At 52.5% G+C, this 21,763-nt stretch overlaps 1 long non-coding RNA gene across 1 annotated transcript; it reads right to left on the bottom strand.

Annotated features, from left to right (window-relative positions):
* Positions 1-236: 236 nt before the first annotated feature.
* On the bottom strand, positions 237-1,791 carry LOC137893396 (uncharacterized). The gene is made up of 3 exons (XR_011105448.1): positions 1,643-1,791; positions 557-660; positions 237-455 (listed from the first exon to the last, which is right to left on the bottom strand). It is a non-coding gene; the product is annotated as an uncharacterized lncRNA (long non-coding RNA).
* Between the last annotated feature and the right edge of the window lie 19,972 nt (positions 1,792-21,763).

Here is a 21,763-nt window from a genome sequence, read left to right as displayed (position 1 = left end):
ATACTAGAACTTGCTGTGGTTAGCTTCCTGGTTCTGTCCCAGCTCATTTAAAGACTTGAGCTTCTCTGCTGGGACCGAACTTCGGTGGCGCAGCGACACTTCAGCGAAGCGGCCGCCAGATTTTTAAACCACTTAAACGATAAGCGACGGCTGGGACGATTTTCAGCCATCTTTTATTTTGGAACCAACATTGGAGACCTGCAGGAGCATTCAGCGCCAATGTTTATTCTGGGGCTTGGGTCGGAGGTTATTGTTCTGGAGTCATTCTTGGCGGGGATCTAAGCTACGCTAACAGTCTGCTGGCTCCAGCTTCACCTTTAATGCACGAATGAAGGAGCGTTATCTCTCCTTCGCTTTTTGCCTTGGCCCGTTTCCTTTTCTGACGGCGCTGCCGAGGCTGGCAGGGTCACGTTTCCTCCGAGATGATATCACGTCTGCACGACACAGATGTTGAGCTGAACGGCAAAAAATAAAACCATTTAAAAGGTGAGTTGGAGGCAAAGGAAAAGAAGCCATCAGCGAGTCGAAATGCAGAATTTGACTTCGGGTGACTCACAGTTGGTCGATCGGATGGAGACGTTGGTTGGAAGCGGTGAGTCAAGGGATTCTGGAGGACACGTTCGTCCTCTGACTGTCTCCATAAACGTGACGAAGCTTTACCTGCGATGCATATTTAAGGTCACTAAATGCGCCTCCTCGGGGTACAGGTGACCCAGGTGATAACGTGCGTGGAGTGATTTATCACAACTGAATTGACAATGTTACGGAGACATGTTGGGTTTTCCCCACCGTTAACTTGTGTGTGTTGTTGCACAGATAGAGCGCTCTGTGATCTGTGATGTCATGTATGCTTTCAGATGTGTCCATACATGCTGTTAGCTTAGCCTATTTTAGCATAAGAATTGGACCTACAGGGACAGGGTTGGGCTCAGTCTGTCCTAGCAGCGTCTTCCTGGTTGTCAAAAACAACACTAGTGATTTTTAGCTTCAGAGATACTGCTAGGCTGATTTTTGTAGCATTCAAGCATAGCCAGGCTAGCAGTTGCGTTGTCGTTTTGCAGAACTAAGCTATCCGGCTCTGAGTTGTAACTTTATGTTTGACACAAAACGCAACTAGTCCTGCTCGGATCTTTCTGCGTGTCATTTCTTTTGCTATGAAATCTCTAAACGGTTGGATTGTTGCACAAATTAGCTCTTAAACATGCCGAGGCACGCAGGGCTGACACGCCCCTCTCAGCCTCAGGTGTGAGTCACCCAACGAACGTGACACCTGCACCGTCCAGGCCGCCGCATGTCACCGAGCCGCACCCTGCTTGCACAGACAGACCGTTTAAAGCCACATTTAAATCCCGCCCACCGGGCCCCGGGGCCCCACAGCGACCGCCGCGGCTAACGAGCGACTCCGCTGTTTCATTTATCGATCTCCCCAGTCGTGAGTCGAGCTAAATGAGCGCAGCGTTTTAAGCATTTGCCCCACATGTGCAGAAGTCTATCGATAGCATGTGGTTGTGTTTAATGTCGACATATAAAACAAGCAGGAAACATTAAAACCACGTGAGGCCCACTGAGCCGCTCTGCAAGGGAGCCGCTTCTCAATCCAGCATGTGTTCGCCACGGCCAATTCAGCGACGCACAAATATACCTGTCCGGGCAATTAGACACGCCTGTCCTTCACAGTGGAGTAATAAATCCAGAGCGGGTGCCGCAGCGATTTAATGCTCCTCTGTCAGCCTTATTGGAATAAACACAAGTTCACATTCGCATTTAAAACCACCACACAGGCTGAGAAAGTTCAGACAACAGCTGCGAGGGAGGCTTTAAATCCAGTTGCTATGATGGACCGGACTATTTAAAATGTGCCGATACAATGAGCCCAGCGAGGACGGGGACACAAACGCCGTCCGACCCGCCGTCCGACCCGCCATCCGACCCGCCTCTGGCCGTGGATATCATTTATTTGTGACACCCAATAGTGCAGAGAGCTCCTAGCGAGATTCCCTCTGTGGTAAACAGTCGTAAAAAGCCCGGCATGCAGTTGCACAAACACAAATAGACGACTATTCATAGCTCTAATGAGAGCTGCCAGAGACGCCGTCGCCACCGTGGAGTTATGGCACGGCCTCGGGTGGAAACCGCTGCCCGGAGGTGTGAAGGAATTTCCGTACAACTTGTGTTTTCTTTTGTCATTTGTTCTCCTGCAGCAGGAGTTCCAGCGGCTCCTCCTGTTCTGCCCGTTTCTTCCCGGCGGAGCGGTTTTCCAGCTGCATGCCCTCCGGTAACCCGAGCGATGCTGCGGGCTGGATTATCAAAGTGTCCAGTCGCTCCTTAATGGTCGTAAAGCTATTTTCTAAGTGAGACATTAACTCACCATTACCCCCCCACCCCCCCCACCCACCCCACCCCACCCCAAACCACACTGAGGGGCGTGTAATTCAGAATCACTGATTGATTGGTCTGTTTATTTTTTCATTTGGCCTGACAGGAATCTCAGACTTCGACTTTCAAATTCCTTGCAGATGGTCGGCTTTCCTTTGAAGGCCCCCCCCCCCGTAATTAACCTTTGGGGAGAATAACAACCGGTCCGGGGGCGCTGTGGCCCGGCCCGGCTGCTGTGAAGTGGTTTCTGTGTTTGCTCCATCGTGCTCTGGATGAGGTGTTCCAGTTTGCCTGGGGGGCGCGACACCCCCCAGGAGACCGCCGCCACCGTGGAAACATCGGCAGCGTTAACGCTCAGAGGTGCTGCACCCGGCTGTCGCCTCACATGAACCAGCAAACCAATCCGACGGATCGTCGGATGAATTCCTGACAGTCGGACATTTTGCTGACGAGTCAATTCCTCAGACTTTGTGCTTCCTTTTTTAACTGCAGCGGAACAAAACGGTAAACGGGGGGTTAAAAATACACCCAAGAAGTAAAATCTACAAACCATACTACCCACGTCAGGATGGCAGACGGTCACGGTAGCCTGCCCTCGTCCGGCGTAGACCCAGGGAGAGTGAAACCATTTTGGGGTTAAAGTATGAAGCATAGTAGAAAAATAACAATCAATAGATAAAGGAGATTTTTGTTCGCCCACTTGTGCCTGCGTTTCACCCGCAGTGGGCTTTTTAACGGGCCGAGGGAACAATGTCGGCCCTGTGAAGGCTTCCCGTGCCTTTTCTGTTCAGCGCGTGGCATTTGAGCGATTCCTCGGAACGCCTTCCAACAGACATGCGAGTCGATCCGTGTCGAGATTTGGGCCAACCAGCCTCAGCGCACACAGGTACAGGCTTGAATCAAAAGTCACCTGCGGATTGGGGGGGGGGGGGGGGGTGTTAAAGCATGCATTGTGTGTGTGCGGTGGTCCCGGAGCGTCGGCGTGGGGGCGGGGCTGTGGACAGATGGGCGCTCCGTTGTGTATAGCTGACATTCCGGCTCAATGGGCCGTTTCAACACTCCGACACTCCGACACTCCGACACTCTATCCGCACGGGACGCCGGGCAGAGCGGCAGAACCCTCAACTCGACCTTCAATCTCCGGCGGGGAAAACGGGCTTTTTGTTCCCCGGTACACGCCAACTGGTTTATCTACTGACCCGAACTGGTAAAGTTCCAGGAAAGCAACTGGTTATGACTCAGCGGAGGACAAAGCGTTGGATCGAGAGCAGCTAAAAGACGAAGTCCACGAAAGACGAGAAATATGTCAATTCAAGCAGCGTCAATCAATGAACAGAACCAGCAGCTTAATTACAAAGAGAACGAGCTCAGAGGACCGAGGCATCGTTCCAATAGCGTATAATCAATAGTTTATTGATTGAGAAATCAATTCATTTTTATTTCTGTAACACCAGATCATAACAGAAAGTTCTCTCAAGACACTTTACAGGTGTAGCCGGGACAGACAGAACCCAACTTGTCCCACAAGCACAAGACGGAGACGAGGAAAGACTTCCTTTTAACAGGCACAAACCTTGAGCAGAACCCAAGCCTGCTCCCAGAAGCCACGCCCACTGGCACCTTGCTGCCGGTGGAGGTGACACGTGATTGATTGCACCCGGTTAGCCCCCCCCCCCCCCCCGATGTGAGCTTACACCTTTGAATTCCTGGAGGTAACCGAACGCGGCAGCCAGCGGGGTTGTGGAGGCCCCGCCCCCCACCGCCGCCGGCAGCCCGTTGATTAGCCCTCGTGTTAGTTTGGTGAAGGGTTCCAATCAACCCTGAACGTACGCTGGTCTGGACTCCACCCTGTGCAACTGGATCTGGATCTGGATCAGTGCAGGGGGGGCGGTATGTCTCTCCGTCTCTGTCATTGTCTCCCTCTCTTTCTCAGCCCAACCGGTCCAGACAGATGTTTGTCCACCACGGCATCACCAGGACAACCGGCTGCATTGAGGCGGCGCCATCCTCTAATGGAAACCGACCTGAAGTGGAGCAGAACCGGTACCACATAAGGGACGGCAGCTAAACGGGACGAATCAGGCCCGGTATCAGACTGGCTGACAGCACAGTAGGTGTGTCCGAACCGGGTTCAGATTCGAACTCGCGTCCATCGCCACCGTTACTTCTCGCTCCGGTGTGTAAAACGGGAATCTGCTGGTCTCCGGTGAAACGGAAACCTCAGGATGGGAGCGGGAGAGTGGCTGGGGTTACCGGGTTACCGGGCTACCGGGTCTACGGCGGGTCACGCCCAACAACCTGGCCGCTTTGAGGTTCTCCCCCCATCCGATGTCCTCCAACAAGTTCTGGAGCTATGCTGTCATGGCGACGGCTCAATCACGGCGTACCGTCGCACCCCCCGTCTTGTGACTGTAGGGAAAGGCATGGTGGGGGGGGGCTGGATCCATGCCTGGAGGGTGACTCCTGGTGCCAGTGTTGGGTTTCAAACTCGACCGACAAAGTGAGCAGAGCAGAGGCCATGTCCCGGCGCCGTCGGAGCATGAACAGCACCGCATGCTGGGCCGGTCTGTGTTCGCCCGAGCCCGAGACCACAGCCACTACTGACGGGCTGCAAACCCAAACACTGAGGGAATGGTTCGGGTTCGGAGCACACGGCCCAGATTTTATTTATTTCAGTTTTGAATGTGACTTGTTATTAAATATTGGCTCTGCAAAGACACCAACCCCGGGCGACGGCGGCGGCGGCGCCGCTGGGATGGAGCAGGTGGACGGTTCAAGGTTCCAACGAATCACAGAACCTCTCGGGGATCTCATGTTACCACCGCGGTAAGAAAGCTCCAAAGTCACTTCAAAGTCAGCCTCAACCTTCAGAACCAGCCGGATGGAACCCACAGAGAGGAGGGGGAGGGGACATCTAGAGTCCAAACAGAGGCGCCCCGGGTCAGGGTTCAAACCGAGAACCACCCGATAGAGCAGGCTCTGGACCTCGTCCGTCTTTCGTGTGTTTCTGAGAGAGAGAGCAGGAGTGGGAGTGTTTACGTCTCCCACAGTTCTTATCACCAGCGTCGACTGAAACCCAATCTCACCTTGACCTTGAACCTGCCAGGGACCGCCCTGTTACACAGCGCACACGCACACACGCACACACACACTCTATGTAAACATTCTGCGCCGGTGGTTTCCGTCCACTCCCATCCATCTTCGGTGTGTTTCCCGTCTGATGAATCCGGCGTCAGACGGAGCGCCTCGCGTTCCCGGGTCGGGTTCAACGTGATCCGCGGCGTCCTCCAACGCGCTTTCATTCGTTGTCTGAACGGCGAGGATCACGGCGTTCTGCTGGAACTCGCTCTCGCTTGTGACTCGATTAGAGGGTTGACTTTCGGCTCCGATGCAGAGATGGATCCTCTTTCTGGTGCAGATTCCGTTTCTGGGAACAGCAGCACCAGGATGTGGGAAATGTAAGAGGGAAGAGGAAAAGTGCCCCCAGAAAGGCAACCCAAAGACCAAGAAACGAGGTGCCCAGTCATTAGATATATTTAAGTACGCTACACTACACCTGTGGGGGTGTTGGGGGTGTGTGGGGGGGGGGGGGGGGGTAGGGTCTCTAGGGATCTCACCCACAAAGTTTTAATTTTACGGCCTGGTCCATTCTGCTGTTCTGATTTCCATAAAACCAGGCGGAGGTGTGTGATTAAAATAAATGTGCAGGTGGAGAACTGGTCACCCCCCCCCCCCCCAACTTCCTGCTTAACAACCTCCATGAAGCTGCTCAGGTTTGAATCCATCAGGTGACCTTTGGCGTGATTATCATGTTGCATGAAAGGAGCCGCTTCAAAACAGCCGGACGACAATCTGGACTTGGGCCGGTGGGCGGAGCCTTTCATCAGAGCGGCCGCTTCCAGCATGGACGTCCTCGGGTTCCTCTGTCAACACCGGACGCCGCTGCTTGTCCTCTGACGCCGGGCAGCGCCGGGGGCCCTTCTGTGACGTTATTCTCTTATTGCTCTTCAGAAATAGTTTCCAACACGGAGAAAGATTGAGGAAGTCGCAGCCGTTCAAACGCGGACTCCGGGAGAGCGTCGGGTCTGCGGGCTTCCGCTTTGCTACCTGATGATCCCCGCTAACGCGTTGATCCGGATTCACATGTCTGATCCCGAATCCCGACCAGAGACTTCCTCTCGCCATGCTCTGATGCATCAAAACCAGGGAGGTCCTGTCTTCACGTGGGTCTCGACAAATTTCCACAAAACGCGGTGGACCAGTTTCGGATGAGGCAGGAAAGAACCCGGAAACACTGGGTCACACAAAAGCTGGTCCACGTTGACGTCATCAGAGCGTTCCCTTTCACTCAGATGTTTAGATTTGAGTCTGGGGACGACCAGCAATGTTTGATTCCATGTTGCTTTACGAGGAAACTCCAGACAGACGTCGATGAAATGTGTTGGAATGACGGAGGCAGGAAAGGACCCGAGGTTTGGGTTAAGGTTTTCCTTAATTGCTCAAAAACCAAACATTTCTCTGCCAAACTTTGTTCGGGGCTGACGGGGATCGGGAACGCCAAACAGATGTTTGTGGTCTGGCGAGAGACGTTGTCGTTTATCGATCAGGATGAATCCAGGTGCAGCAAACGTCCAGGGCCCGAAACATCAAGGCGAACGCCGGCGTCTCCTTCCTGCCGCTGCCTGGATCAGATGTGACCACCAGAGTGCACGTTTTTTCCTTTAATAATTTCCATGCGTCTTGCAGGGATTAAGCAGATTGCTGCGCAGACATGAGCCGCTCCCTCCGTTAAAGTAAACACAGAGGAAACTCATTCTCTTTTCTGTTTATGCTGCTTTTCCACTCGCCAAACAAACACAGCAAATTGGTCTAAATCAAAACATTGTGAAAGTGCAAATGATTTCTGAAAGCAGCCGGCTGGAGCGTTTCAAACCGGCGACAGTAACGTAAAGCATCTCTGCGTCCTCGAAGTCCCAAACCACCACAAACCCCCCCCCCCCGGCCATTAATTAGCGCTCGCTGATAGGAAACAGATGACTTTCGATAAATTAGGGGCATGTTTTGAATTGTGTTAATACTTCCATTCCAGTTCCGAAGCTGCAGCATGAAAGCATTCCTCTGGAAGTTCAACCCAACGGCCAGAATTCACTGAGATTTGAGAGTGGCAGGACAGCTGGGGTAAGGACAGACACGCACACACACACACACACACACACACACGCAGGCCCGGGCCCGGCTGCCACAGTTTACCTTTCCCCAGCGTTCTCCTGGAGTCAACTCCTTCCAGACATTTTGTGGTTTCAGCTCAGGTTCTCCACTTCGGGGAGATTTTCCTGATTCGTGTCACCGAGCTCAGCACGTCTTCTCCGCGGTGCTTCAGCTAAATGCTCACGCTCTTCCATCATTTACGTCTACGGGATTATGCCCAGCTCCGGTCCGAATCTGACCTGCATTCGTAACCTTTGGTTGGAGCTGTTTGGCCTCCTGTGAGCCTTGCTGACAAATCTATTACTGCACAAACCGAGTCGTTATCCCATTTATTTTATTTGCGATCTACTTAATTTTATGAGGTAAAATTGTCGTATTTATGTCCAGCTCGCTTTTTGGCTCCTCGCAGCATCATTGATCTGGTTATGGCTGCTGTTCTGCTTCTGCACTCTTTTTCTCTTTTAGCATTTTTCAAGAAGAAAACCTTTCATTTCTTTATTGCATCGGGTCACTAACAACCCTGACTGAAACGGTTTTCTTCTCTTAACGAGACAGATCATTTCTTGGCTCATGTTGAATATGGGCACTCTTTCTTACTGGCCACTTTTGCCTTCAAGGTTTTGGCGCTTTAAAATACCACAAACTGTGGGAACTAGCTTTAACTGAATCAGGCTTTGACATTTGACTTGGTTCACAAGGCACTTATAGATGTAGCACTCTTTCTTCTTCTTTTCCTTCAGTAAAAAAACAAAAAGCCTCCACATGTTAACGACTGACGGGGGAAAGAGTATAATTGATTATTTGACCCCAGTGGCTTTGTGGTTACAGAAAACTCACAATTTAGATCCAATAAAGAGACTTTCTGATTGTAAAATTGCTCTTTATGCAGATGATGCTGTTCTATACCGCTGAGTCTCTCCAATGAGCTACCACAAAACCACCACTCTTATTTACTACAGGGCTAATCTCAAATAAGTATTTAATGAAGATGGAACCGCTTGTCTGGCCCATTTCATCCCACAACCTCGCCAACATTTTGTGGAAATCTCTTAGGATGGCCATAAAATGTTATTTTATGCGACATTTATAAAAGTTCTGGATCAGCACAAACGTTTTCTGAATTTCATGCACTTGCAACGAGTTTTGGGACTTTTGTTCATTTTAATCCTGCTAAAAAAGTAACAACAAAGAAATTAGAAAGGTACTTCAGTCAAACGCGGTTGGTTAGCAACGCAGAAAATAATCTGCAACACGTGGCGAGGCGTTGGCGCCGACGTGGTGGGAGGAGCCGGCGGCTTCTATCTCTGCAGCCATAATAAGCATTTCATGAATCTCTGAGTGAGGAGGCGCATTCCTGCACCTCCTGTTCCCTGCTGCTGCAGGAGGGCAACTTTAACTGCCCTGCATGGCATTTCAAAGAAGAAGAACGAACACTTTCAGTCAATAACTTCCTCTTTTTATTGCTCTAAAGTAGCCAGGAGGGAAAAGTGCAGGACATCAGCAGGACATGTTTCACACGCAGCAAAGTTCAGACACAGCTCAAGAGCTTAGCTGAGAATTTGAGCCCAGATGGAGGAACACCTCCTCCGACACCTCCTGCATCTAATCCAATCATCTCTGTCCTTGAGGAAGTGAATTTTAGATTGAGGTGCTCAAGGCACAATTGGAGGAATGGGTGCAATCGTACGACCCTGACCCGCCCTGTTGGCAGACCAACACTAATCAAATATACAACCTACCCGGTCTGCTTCCTCTCCCTCCCTCTGCGATTGTTGCCTTTAATGCTAATTCTCTCAGGTCGGGACAACAAACGGCAAAGCCCGGCGGAGGCCACGCTTCCTGCCGACACCAGCCGGGAGAAAGAACAGAGGATCGGCAGGAAAGAAGGTCAGAGGGACGGAAAGGAAAGATAGACGAGGCAGAAAATATGTGTGTGAGGAAAAGTGCAACAAAAATCAGGAGAGGAATGTGGAGCACCTCTGTTAAAGGACTAGTTCGCCCAAAAATGTCCTTATCTGCTTAAAAGGTCAAACAAACACGGATGAACCAACGACAGCCTCCAACAGTCATCGGAGGAAGTAAGACTGTCCTCTGGGGATGAACTCTCCCTTTATATGTTCTGGACCTGGACCTCCCTAGAAATAACAGAGTCCAAATCCTTTCTAGAATTTACACTTAGTCCAAACAACTGGAGCACATTTGGCAAAGGAAGAATAAATCGTTGGGTCTGCGCTTGTCTTCCAGAGCACATAGACGAATCCTGTTTCTGCCTGGAACAGCTTTAGTATATTTTAATACTTAAGATTCTGCAGATTGTTTTTGGATGGAAGCAGATATTCCACGCTTTAGAGGCTCAGTCATGTTGCAGAGTGTTTGCAGCGCTGCAAATCGCCTCCTTCTCTCCCTTTGAGACATCTGGCTGCGAGCATCTTTAGGATTCCGTCAATTCCACAGCAAGGGGGGAAACACCACAGCTGGAAAACGCCGCCTCAGCACTTTGGGCCAGCTCATTTCAACTCCAACCAGCTCTCACAGAGTTTCTGCTGAGGGTGGTGGAGCCAGAGGAATGAGATGCAGAGAGGGCGCTCATGCCGGTCCTGGGGGGGGGGGGTTAATGGCTTCTAGGCCGCTCCAATCGACTCTCTGAGCTCTGGGCGATCCGTTCACACGCTGGTGCTCCGTCGGATATTCCTCGTCACCACGTCCCGATCAGACGAACACGCTACCTGGGAACCACGGGAAGAGCGTGAAGCTGTAAGTGAAGCGAATGTTCCAGAACATGGGTCTCGGTTATGTGGAGGCTGCTTGTAGCCAGGTCTCCAGGGGCCTCTCGGGCCCGTGGCTCTCACTCGCCAGATGTTGCACACGTGTTCCCATCAGCCATGTGAACCGGGCTTTGTAGCGGTTACTGAATGCGCCCTCGCTGCAAACACTGACCCGGTCCGCCTCTTCACCTGAGTGAAAGCTGCTTGGCGCCAACGTGCTGGGCCAGGCGGGGGGGCGCCTTACGGAGACGGGCTCGACGGCCACAGACAACAGGCAGACTGTGACTGATCCCTGTTCCCATGTGGGATTATGGGATAGTTCTGCTGTGCCCCTTTACATCCCACAGTGTGTGGGCCGAGCTGGCCTGCAAAGCCATCGCCGGCGGCCTGGGACGACTCCCGATCCGGGCAGCAGCTGCTGAGCAGAAGGGAGTTGCCGAATGCCATTCCCAGTTCCCAGAAGGACGACTTGGGCCGCAATCAGTCTCGCCTCAGTCTCAGACCCAGATGCAGCACGTGTTTAATCGAGTATTAAAACGACGCATCGTCCGATAGAGGACTGAGCACGGTTGTGCCCCCCCCCCCACCGCCGCCGGACGCCTTCAGGGGGTCGACTCTACGTCTTTCTTGTTGCAGGGAGCAGCTGTGGGACTGAAGGCCGCCTGCTCCGGACGGCGTTCTTCACCGCCAGCGTCCCAGGGCTGGATATTTGCTTTTCACTGGGGAGGTGGCAGCCAATATGCGACCCCCCCGCCCACACACACACACACACACCCTGTGTATTCAGCAGCTGTTTGCTCAGGTGAACGACCCCTAATTCAGCAACATTATGAAATCATCCTTAAAAGCTGTGATCCAGAACAAACAACTCGCAGCAAACAGAGCCTGCAAAGACACGAGGCTCTCCGTGCGCTGTCCACGGAGACGGATCCTGCAGCTGGGGTGAAGTGGACACACCGCAGCCTGAATGTCTTTGCTAAGATGGAGCGGACGTAGTTTTCATTTTCACACCCAGCGTTCGCGTGGTGTCGCTATTAAAGGGTCATCTGTAAACCTGGACTGTTTCTCTGTGTGAACCTGGACTGTTTCTCTGTGTGAACCTGGACTGTTTCTCTGCGTGAACCTGGACTGTTTCTCTGCATGAACCTGGACTGTTTCTCTGCGTGAACCTGGATTGTTTCTCTGCGTGAACCTGGACTGTTTCTCTGCGTGAACCTGGACTGTTTCTCTGCGTGAACCTGGACTGTTTCTCTGCGTGAACCTGGACTGTTTCTCTGCGTGAACCTGGACTGTTTCTCTGCGTGAACCTGGACTGTTTCTCTGCGTGAACCTGGACTGTTTCTCTGCGTGAACCTGGACTGTTTCTCTGCGTGAACCTGGACTGTTTCTCTGCGTGAACCTGGACTGTTTCTCTGCATGAACCTGGACTGTTTCTCTGCATGAACCTGGACTGTTTCTCTGCGTGAACCTGGATTGTTTCTCTGCGTGAACCTGGACTGTTTCTCTGCGTGAACCTGGACTGTTTCTAATGGACTGTGATTGGCTGCCTTACTAGACATGACACCGGCAGGGATGTGCAGCAGCTCTCCTCCTCCTCCTCCTCCTCCTCCTACGCAGTCGAATGGAGCTGTTGATGGGAGTCGGAGGAGCAGAGTTGTTCTGGTCGTAGTGATTCGCTGAGCGGTCATAGCTGACTCATCCTGACCCTTCTCACTCACACTCTCACTCACACTCTCACTCACACTCTCACACACACACACACACACACACACACACACACACACACACACACCAGAGTGGAGCTCAGCACATTCCTTCGGGGCATGTTGACACCCTGACAGGATCTATGAGGAGGTTCTGGCTATGAACAGAAACTCCTCCGTCCCGCTCAGAACCACAGACCAAATAACAACCGGGCCAATATTTCCCTCGCACCACCAGATTTTGGCTGTATGTTATTACTTTTCTGGCTCGGTCCAGATTATTGGCTGGTGCGTTTTAGAATTTATGCTTGAGGTTTGGACTGTAGTGCGAACGTCTTTAATATCCACAGCCCTGCAGAGGAATTCGGCGTAACCGCGGTCGGTCCAACGTGCCCATGGGCAGCTGTTGACATGGACATCACGGATGATTTGGTGGCGATCCCAAACGCCACGGCGCCGCCCTGAGCGTCCACAGATCCCTCCTCCCCATTCCACCGAACTGTGCCGCCAGGTGAGCCTAAATCTAAGTGTGGGCCAAACGGATCTTCTTCTCGACCCGACACGCTACAAAAGATCGCCGTCACAGTTCTGGGCCAATAATGGACAGACAAATAAGGAGGAGGGACAGAGCACCGTAGAACTCCAGCGACCCAGTCTGACCCAGTGTTCCCGGGTTCCGACCACATTCCCCACACCATGATGAACCTGACTAATTGCTGGCAGCTTGCCTTGACCCCGGTCTATAAATAGGACAGCTTGGGCCTCCCGTTAGTCAGGTGGTCTCTCCCAACGTGGGGCACGGGACGGCTAACGTCAAACACATGGCGAGGAAACGGTTTGAAAGCGACGGCGAGCGGCGACGACGCGTCTCGGCGCTAAACGCCGGATTCCTGCGCTGCTTTTCTCGTCGTTTCCTTTTTATCAGTGACAGTTTAAGGCGAGTTTTCTTTACCCCCATCATCGGCTCGCTCTGGCTCGGCTTCCCGGCAGCGTTCGTGCCTCCACACACATTTGCCACTGACTGCTGCGTGACTCAGATGCCAGTGGAACAGCGTCTGTCCCACGGCCAACTGCACATATTTTCAAAGTCAAGACTTGCAAATGTCTTAGAAGAAGCCCCCGCGCTTGTAAATACAACGAGCGTCTGCCGGGAGGACGCGTCACTTGGGATTGTGAAGCTCTTTACTTTGAGCGTCCTCTTCAGCCATTACCTGAAACCCCGGCATGTCTTTCTGAATCATGTCTCCGTCAAATGTTGTGCTCTGGCCTCGTTTGTCTCCGTCCCCTGTCCCCCTACCTCGCTCCATCCCCTGACCACTTCCTTTTCCCTTTGAGGCCGACTTCGCCGCTGCCAAACAGGATACCCAGCATCCTCTGAGAGACAGGAAGGAGCCTTGCTCCAATCTTCCAGACACAAGATCTGCTCTGCAGCAACATTGAGCAACCCCTTCCCTCCGAAATGAACGAAATCGCCGCTCTGCTGCAAAACAAAGAGGACGTTCTTATCAAACCGAAGCAGAAATGCGTTCCTGGCCGTGCGCTTTGAATGAGTGAAGACCTCAACAGCTGACACCAATTAGCCTGAGACGCTGTTGGACGCCGCGCTTCAGTGAACACAGGCCAGACCTCCATCAGATGCAGAGCTAGCACGCTGTTAAAAAGGTCCGTAAACTGATCACAGGGAATTTACCGAGGGTGGGGGGGCGTGCTGCATCCCAGCGGTTCTCTGACGTTACACTTTGCACAGAAGAAAGACAACTTTAGACTGTTTGACCTCACAGTCTGTTGGAAAGTCAAGAAGCAGATCTGTGCTGTTTCACGCTTTAGTTTCAATGTTGACATGTATTTAGATCTGAAACCCTGCAGCCTCACACGCCGCCACCACCACCCTGTGATGCAGCTGCAGGTGAAGGTGTTCCCTGCGACTCAACCGTCCCACCCAGTGCCCTCTTGTTTGGGGTCAAGCCTTTCAGCTCGTCTCCATTTGGATTTTGTGCCCCAGAATCAGGTGCAAAGCGACAGAATCTCTGCGGCTGAGGCTGAAAGGACTCGAGAGGAGGGACCAGCAGCAATCGGCCTGGCTGCCATGTCAGCGTTCGGGGGGGGGGGGGGGGGGGGCATCCCAAACAATCTGAGAGGAGTCATCAGGGAGGACCGGGTCACTGTTCACCAGCTCCACAGCCGGACACACGATTCTGTCCCCATGTGATGACAAAAGAAGAACTATGCAGAACCCAAACCTCCAGGTCCCAACAATCCTGAGTGTCCGTTTGTCCTTCCTGAACATTGCCACGCCCTTTCACAAAGTTCCAAGGCTTTCGCTCCAGTCCTTTTTTCATGATTATGGAAAATGCTGAAGAATGGGATCAAGTACGCTAAAATTCAGGAAGGTTCCTGGATCTGAACCTTTACATGGATCTGGACCAGAACCTAATGAGTTCTTTCTGAGCCCCATCCGTCCACCGGGTCGACTGCATAACTGCTGCAAAACAAAGCAAGCAGCCGACCTGGATCAAACAGAACTTCCTTGGCAGACGGAATAAATGATTCCATGTTTCGCTGAGAAACACATGGAATCCCCTCAAAGGACTCTGGGGTCCCCCTTTTTGAGAATCGTTGGCTCGGATCCAGTCTGTATGTTTTTGCTTGCAGAATTACAAACCTTTGGACAGCGTTCACATGACAACGCAAATCATTTCTATTCGAGCTGTAATTTGACTTCTTTGCTTCGGACAACTTGAGGTATGGTTTTCATACGTTTGGTTTCATTACACTGGCACCGACCCGCATCCACAGTTCTGCTGCCAGAACCAGATCTGTGGCCCAGGACTCATAAAGTTTCCTTTTGGTCCCTGAATCGCTTTCCCTACAATATATGGACCAAAAGTCGGACGCAGTCTCCAAAAACCGAAAGAGCGATTTACAGAAAACAATGATCAACTTGATTTGCAGTTTCACTTTATAACGGTGAGGACAAGTTCTCTCAGGTTGACTCTGACGGTTCTGCCTGGATGTATGAGCCTCACGCGGGGACATATCTGTGCCTGGATGTAGGAGCCTCACGCGGGGACATATCTGTGCCTGGATGTAGGAGCTGCACGCGGGGACATATCTGTGCCTGGATGTAGGAGCTGCACGCGGGGACATATCTGTGCCTGGATGTAGGAGCTGCACGCGGGGACATATCTGTGCCTGGATGTAGGAGCTGCACGCGGGGACACATCTGTGCCTGGATGTAGGAGCTGCACGCGGGGACACATCTGTGCCTGGATGTAGGAGCTGCACGCGGGGACATATCTGTGCCTGGATGTAGGAGCCTCACGCGGGGACATATCTGTGCCTGGATGTAGGAGCCTCACGCGGGGACATATCTGTGCCTGGATGTAGGAGCCTCACACGGGGACATATCTGTGCCTGGATGTAGGAGCCTCACGCGGGGACATATCTGTGCCTGGATGTAGGAGCTGCACGCGGGGACATATCTGTGCCTGGATGTAGGAGCTGCACGCGGGGACATATCTGCTGTCTTTGGCCGGACGGGCCGATGCTCGGCATGCAGTGATGGTAACAGAAGTCCTGTAGTTGCAGCATGGGGGACACAGTAGAGGACATTCTGCAAGCCTGGGTCAATCTGACTCTGAGCAGCAACAGAGACCCCTGGTGGCTGGTTTGGGTTACAGCACAAGAAGACTTTTCTTCATCGTGAATCAAATAATGTTTGGGAATAAAATGTAGGATTTTATTCACAACATGTCTTCTTTTCTTTCCTCCTTCTCTTTGTGTTTCTTGTCTGGGGGGGTCAGGGTTCGGATTGGATCCTGCAAGCGTGGCTTCTCCCCGGTGACAGAGGGCCGCTTGTTTCCCGGCCTGGTGGTTCTCTTCAGGTTCTGCCAGCCTGGAACTGGGTCAGTACTCAGAGTGGCTGTAACACATACATCACGAATGCACCTGTACAAACATACAGAGGGGGGGGGGGCTAGAGGGTATTCAAACGTGGATACTGGGTCGCTTTTGGTGCACCAGAGTTCTGGGTACCCGGTGGGTGTACGTGAACCCGTGCCTTGTCGCCGGTGTTGGTCCCGTTTGTCTCCCGCCTGCAACCAAAACCACAAATGCAGTTTCTAGTTTACGAGCTTCTTTGCATCCACCAGTTTATGTCCCGAGCTTTATGAACCAGAGCCCATAGCTCACCGGGTCACCGGTCCAACAACTCGAACCGATGCCAAACTCCGTGTGGGTTTGTGAGTCTGTTTGGGCCCGGCTGAAAATCAGCGCTTTTATTACAGCAAATAAGAGAAGGAGCGCTTGTTTTCATCCCAGCCAGGGGAAGACGGGAGGAAAGTAAACCTCTAGCTGGTTATGAAGTGAAGTCCTTATTTCCAAAAATAATGTTCCCAAATGGAGGAATGATCACCTCGTCCGGAGCGCTTATGTTTTCACCTGCGCCTCTTTTACCTGCCGATTGGTTGGTTCCTCTGCAGGATGAAGCAGAAAGTCCTGAAAGGATTTCCCTTAAACTGGGAGGGAGTTTAAATGAAGTATGAACGGCGAGCTGTGATTTCACGTGAAGTCATTTGTCGTGAACGTTTCCTCGACGTCTCCTGAAGCGACGACCGAACGCCGTGACGGCGTCGCGCTTTGCGTCGCCTTCCAGAGCTTCGTGGCTGCGGCCTTGTCGTTCACACCTTTCCTGCCACGCCGTCGCCAGACTGCGCGGCTTATGTTTATTTATGTGTGGAAACTGGAGAACTATATATGGACTGAATTAGAGGCGGGGGCCCCCACAGACCCGCTCTGAGCCCACCGGCATGAGAACCAAACCGGGCCACAAAAAGCCTTCCGTGACACCACGGCTTTATTTTTAGCCGCCGTTCTTCAACTCAACAAAGAAGTAATTCAAGTTAATCCACAAGCAAATATCTCAGAGCGAGTCGTGGGAGGAGATCACGGCGTTCGTTGTGTGTGTCGGCGACGCAATCGCCCCGAGTCATGGCGCGGACGCTCCGTCACTGTCGCCGGGATTAGCAGGAGAAGCGCCGGCTCAAAGCTCGCCGGGTGCCACGGCGCCGCTTCTGCAATAACATCGAGCATTCTTCGGTGGCACTAGAAAATATTTGGAGAGGGAGGGAGAGGAGGGCGAAACCCAAGACGTGAACACGTGGCGCTCGCTGAGAGCGCTAGCGGGCCGGAGGACGACCCGCCAACAGGCGGCGGGGATCGTCTGCGCTGCCGTTCCCTCCGCCAGACGTCTGGGAGGCCAGACCCCGCAAGTATGGCCGCCAATAGACTGATAGAAATCGATGACGTGTGTCGTTAGCTGGAAATGAACGGCGTCCGGGCTGCATTGTTAGCGTTAGCGTTAGCTCTTCTGACTGGCTTTTCTGTACTTTGCTCAGAGAGTTTAAAACACATTAACAGATGCTTAAAGATTGTTTGATTGTTCGATCAGGGATAAAACTAATAAATGACCTTTTCTGGATTATATATATGACGCTAAATACGAGTTACATAATTACCATTATGGGGCAGGAGCTGTGGAGCAGTGTGTCTTTGCTCCGGCCCCCTTCATCCACCTTGATGCCCCCGGTCTGCCTCACCGGTATGTCTCATCATGGGACATCCTGCCCTCTTTGGACTCTGTTAGCTCTGTCAGGGGCACTTCTGGACTTCTGAACGTGTCGTCTGATCTAGAAGCAGCGGTTTAGTCGCTAAATCGGCCTGAAAGGTTTTGCATTATAAAGCCACGGAACTGCTGATGGAGTTGCATCAAGTCCGAGCGGTTCTGACTTGTCGTTCACGGCAGTGACTTTGAGTGGCAGATAAAGACTCTGCTCATTGCTGCCTCCGGGCCGCCGGCTCCGGACCGCCGGCCTGTCACACAGTCTGAAGGCAGAGCCGCGCCTGAATGAAAATACAGCGTGGAAAAAATGTCCTCGAAGAAACTCGATCGCTGCTAAACAGCCGAACGCACTGGAAGAATCGTCGGCAGTCTTGCTTTTGAGTGGCTTGTTTGAAACGCGGCCCGACAATAAAAGGTTAGAGAAGAAGAAACCTGAAGCGGCTCCGCGAAAGGGTCAAAGTCACGTGACGTCTGGAGCTCGAAAAGCTTCTGGATGGACAATGGCTTCCCTCTTTACGATACTCACTTTCCTGTGAGGCCTTGAAAGGTTCTGACTTTGTCACCTTTCCTTAGAGTGGAGGAACCGGCCGAGGACGACCGTGGGCTGAGGACGACCGCGGGCCGGGGACGACCGCGGGCCGGGGACGACCGCGGGCCGAGGACGACCGCGGGCCGAGGACGACCGGTGAGGCGTGGCGGCCGTGATCCATGTCGGTGTTGGGTTTCCCTCGGAGCAACTGGGCTTGGGAGTCCTGTGGTCGTCTTCAGTCCTCTTTGATAGAGGATAGTGGAGTCAGGTCCCATGAGGCCCCGAGGCCCCCGCCACCACAGGCCGGCGGACGGCAGCCGGGAGCGCCGGGCTGCCGGTGAACACAGCACCAGTGTGCCCTGAAGGAGACTTGGAAGGTCTTGAAGCAATGTGGGAAGTCAGGATGTTGTCAAACGGGGTGAAATACGTCTGGGAGGAATCCAGAGACGGAACGTTTTCAGGTCGGGGGCGGTTGCTCCGGCTGGGCGGGGTGCGTTGTGGATCAGTTCTCCTGCTGGGGGCCGAATCTTCTCACTTACCCCCACAAAGGAAACGAACAACTTTCGGAAGGACCTCGACAACGTGCTGATTGGGCCTTTTCGTCGATCTGACTGATCTGCTGTTTCTTGAAAGGCCTCGGGGTTTAAATGCCCCCCCCCCCCCCCCGTCCCCGTCCGGCCACACAGACGGTGGAAAATAGCTGCGTGGCGGCTTTAGCTTGGGTTTAGCTTGGCCCGGCTCTTCTGTTTTATTTGGAGTCTTGCTCTAAAGGATGAGTCGCCCAGCTTGACTGGAGCAAGCCCAAGACCTCTGGAGATCCAACATTTCATGTCTGCTTCTGCGTCTCTTCTGGTTGTCAACCAAAGTGCGATAATCCAAGAAGAGTGTGTCCAGCATGGCTCAGAACCTGAAGGCACCAGTTAGCCTGCCGAGTTCTATTCCATGTACCTGAACACCTCACGGGAACAGTCCACCCAAATATGAAGAAGCACGTCTTCATGATCCAGTTTGGTCTCATGGATCCACAGAACAGCTGCCGGAGCCTCGGTTCTGGGTCTTGTGGGTCGGTAGCGGTGAACGCCTGGGAGCTAGGTTCTGGAGAATGCAGTCGTCGGTATCTAATGTTTCAGAGAGATGATCTAAATCTCCCCGTCTCGCTTCTCTTTGATTCCCACGTGTTTCCGTTTCAGCTCCGATCACACGGCCTCCGTGGACCGGTTCCACCGGGAGGAGAGTGGGTCCCGGTGGAACCGGTCCACTTCAGGGTCTGGTGTTAGCGGTCTATTAACCACGAGTAATTCAAGTGTCACCTGTAACGGCGTGCTCTCTCTGGGCTATAAAACTCTGCTGCATACAAATGGTTTCCTGCAGCCCCCCCCCCCCCCCCCCAAGACGGCTTGGCAGCTCTGCGGCAGGGTTTTCCATAGGAGGGGGGGGGCTGTATAACATGTTGGCTAGAATTACCTTTCTGCGTTCACCTGTGTTTAGTCAGCTCATAAATTTGTCATGAATTAATTGGGGGGTAGAAAACGGTGTCGGCGAAGCGAACGACTGTTGAAACGACCTTTGCTTTCGGGGCTCGTTTCACTAATCCAGGTCCAGAACGTTCCGTCGATCCAGGAACTGTAAAGGAAGCGGTCCTGAGATCCTGGAGAAGCAAGCAAACGGATAAACGTGCCGGATGCAGAGGTGAAACGCTCGCGGTGAAGTTTTACGTCACATTCAGTCCAACGATCAGAACGTTGTGAGGACAATAAAAACCGGCCTTGGAAAGTTAAACGGGCTTTTCAGCTTTCTGGAGACGGTGCGTTGCCAAAGTCAATAAAACTATTACAAGCTGACAAGTGTTGGCGCTGGCGGCTCGTCGGAGCCCCGACCCGGGAGCCCCGACCTGGGAGCCCCGACCTAGGAGCCCCAACCTGGGATCCCCGGCCTGGGAGCCCCGACCCGGCAGCCCCGACCCGGGAGCCCCGACCTAGAAGCCCCGACCTAGGAGCCCCGACCTAGGAGCCCCGACCTAGGAGCCCCAGCCTGGGATCCCCAACCTGGGATCCCCAACCCGGGATCCCCAGCCCGGGAGCCCCGACCCGAAAAAATACAATATCGATGAAGTCGGCTTTAAATCAGACGCAGCCCCAACGCGGTCACCTCAGGTGGGGGGGAAACCCCTCAGTTAGTATGTCTTCCCAGCAGCAACTCGCCTGGGGGGGGGTTCGGAGGGATCCATCCAGTCAGTGCAATCAGCGTCTTTATGATGTATGGCCATCTAGCAGCCTGCACGCCAAACACACACACTCGGGTTGGGGGTCTCCGTTGGAGGATTCTCTTTCACCCGGATTACCCCCCCCCCCCGGGATGCTTTCTGCAGGCAGCTGGGACGTGTGCCAAAAGCACTAAAAATAAAGAAATGAAGCATTTAATCCCAATGACAAACACGCCGAAGCCGGGGAGCGATTAAAGGCTGCTTCCGAAAAATAACACTTCCAGAAGCGGACAATAATCCCATTTATTCCATCCGGCGTTTTCTTTATAAATGTGAGACTCGGTTACGATTCGGGAATGAAAACTGATGCTTTTCTTTTTGGGGTGCATCTCATTTTACACAGTAGCGACGCCACCGGGGAGTTAGTCTGGCCAGAAATCATTTAAAGCGATATTATGGTTCGGCGTGAAAAGGCTGCTGTTTCAGGTTCTCACACGCCTCAGGGTCAAGAGCGCGGAAATCACCTCAGGTCGATGACGTTTGGCCGATCCTCCGGAAAAACACTTTTATTCTGACTGTATTTTGAGCATCGATCCTGGCGATGGACGTCCAGGGTTGAGAGCAGGAATATTTTCCTTAAAGGACAATTTTCAATATTTCCACTTCCACTAAAGCTGCTGGAAAGATCGAGCAGGTGACTTTATTTTATTCTACAGGGCATTTTTAATTTCCAAGGAGGATCAAGGTCATATTCTGGATCAGGTGTTTACATTTTGCAGCAGCTCAACATGGTCCAGGCTGACCTGAGATCGGATTGTAGCTGGTACTGATTCAGTTAAGAGTAAAACTGATTGAAAGATTATTGATGAGATGAAAGCGCTGAGTGCGAGTTCGATCCTCCCGTGATGAAGGGATGGCAGGACTCTGAAGGACAACACCGCCCCCTGCTGTCCATCAACTGCATGAACGCTGCAGAAAACACGTGATCACATGCAGGTACAATAATTGTGAATTAGGTTTATAGATCAAATCTACTATTAATCAGTTTGATCAACTGTTTCAACAGATCAACATGAAAACTCGGATCCCTCATAGACAGATTAATCAGCAGAGTCTGATCAGGTCTAGAACTCAGCTCCCAGAAAAGATGCTCCAGCAGCTCAGAACCATCTGGATCAGAACCAGAACAGGCTTGCTGTTCTGTGGAGCCATGAAGGTAAACGGGACCTGCTGGGGCCTCTGGATCAACGGTGTGTCTGCAGGAGGAAGGAGGGAGCTGCGGGTCAGCAGGTCAGAGCAGGTAAAGGATATATAAAATAAAACACCTTAACATCACTTTATTGATCTTTTTAAACTGAT

The sequence above is a fragment of the Brachionichthys hirsutus genome, chromosome 4, assembly GCF_040956055.1.
Source record: "Brachionichthys hirsutus isolate HB-005 chromosome 4, CSIRO-AGI_Bhir_v1, whole genome shotgun sequence".
Lineage (NCBI taxonomy): Eukaryota > Metazoa > Chordata > Actinopteri > Lophiiformes > Brachionichthyidae > Brachionichthys > Brachionichthys hirsutus.
This window is presented reverse-complemented; position numbering and strand designations above follow the sequence as displayed.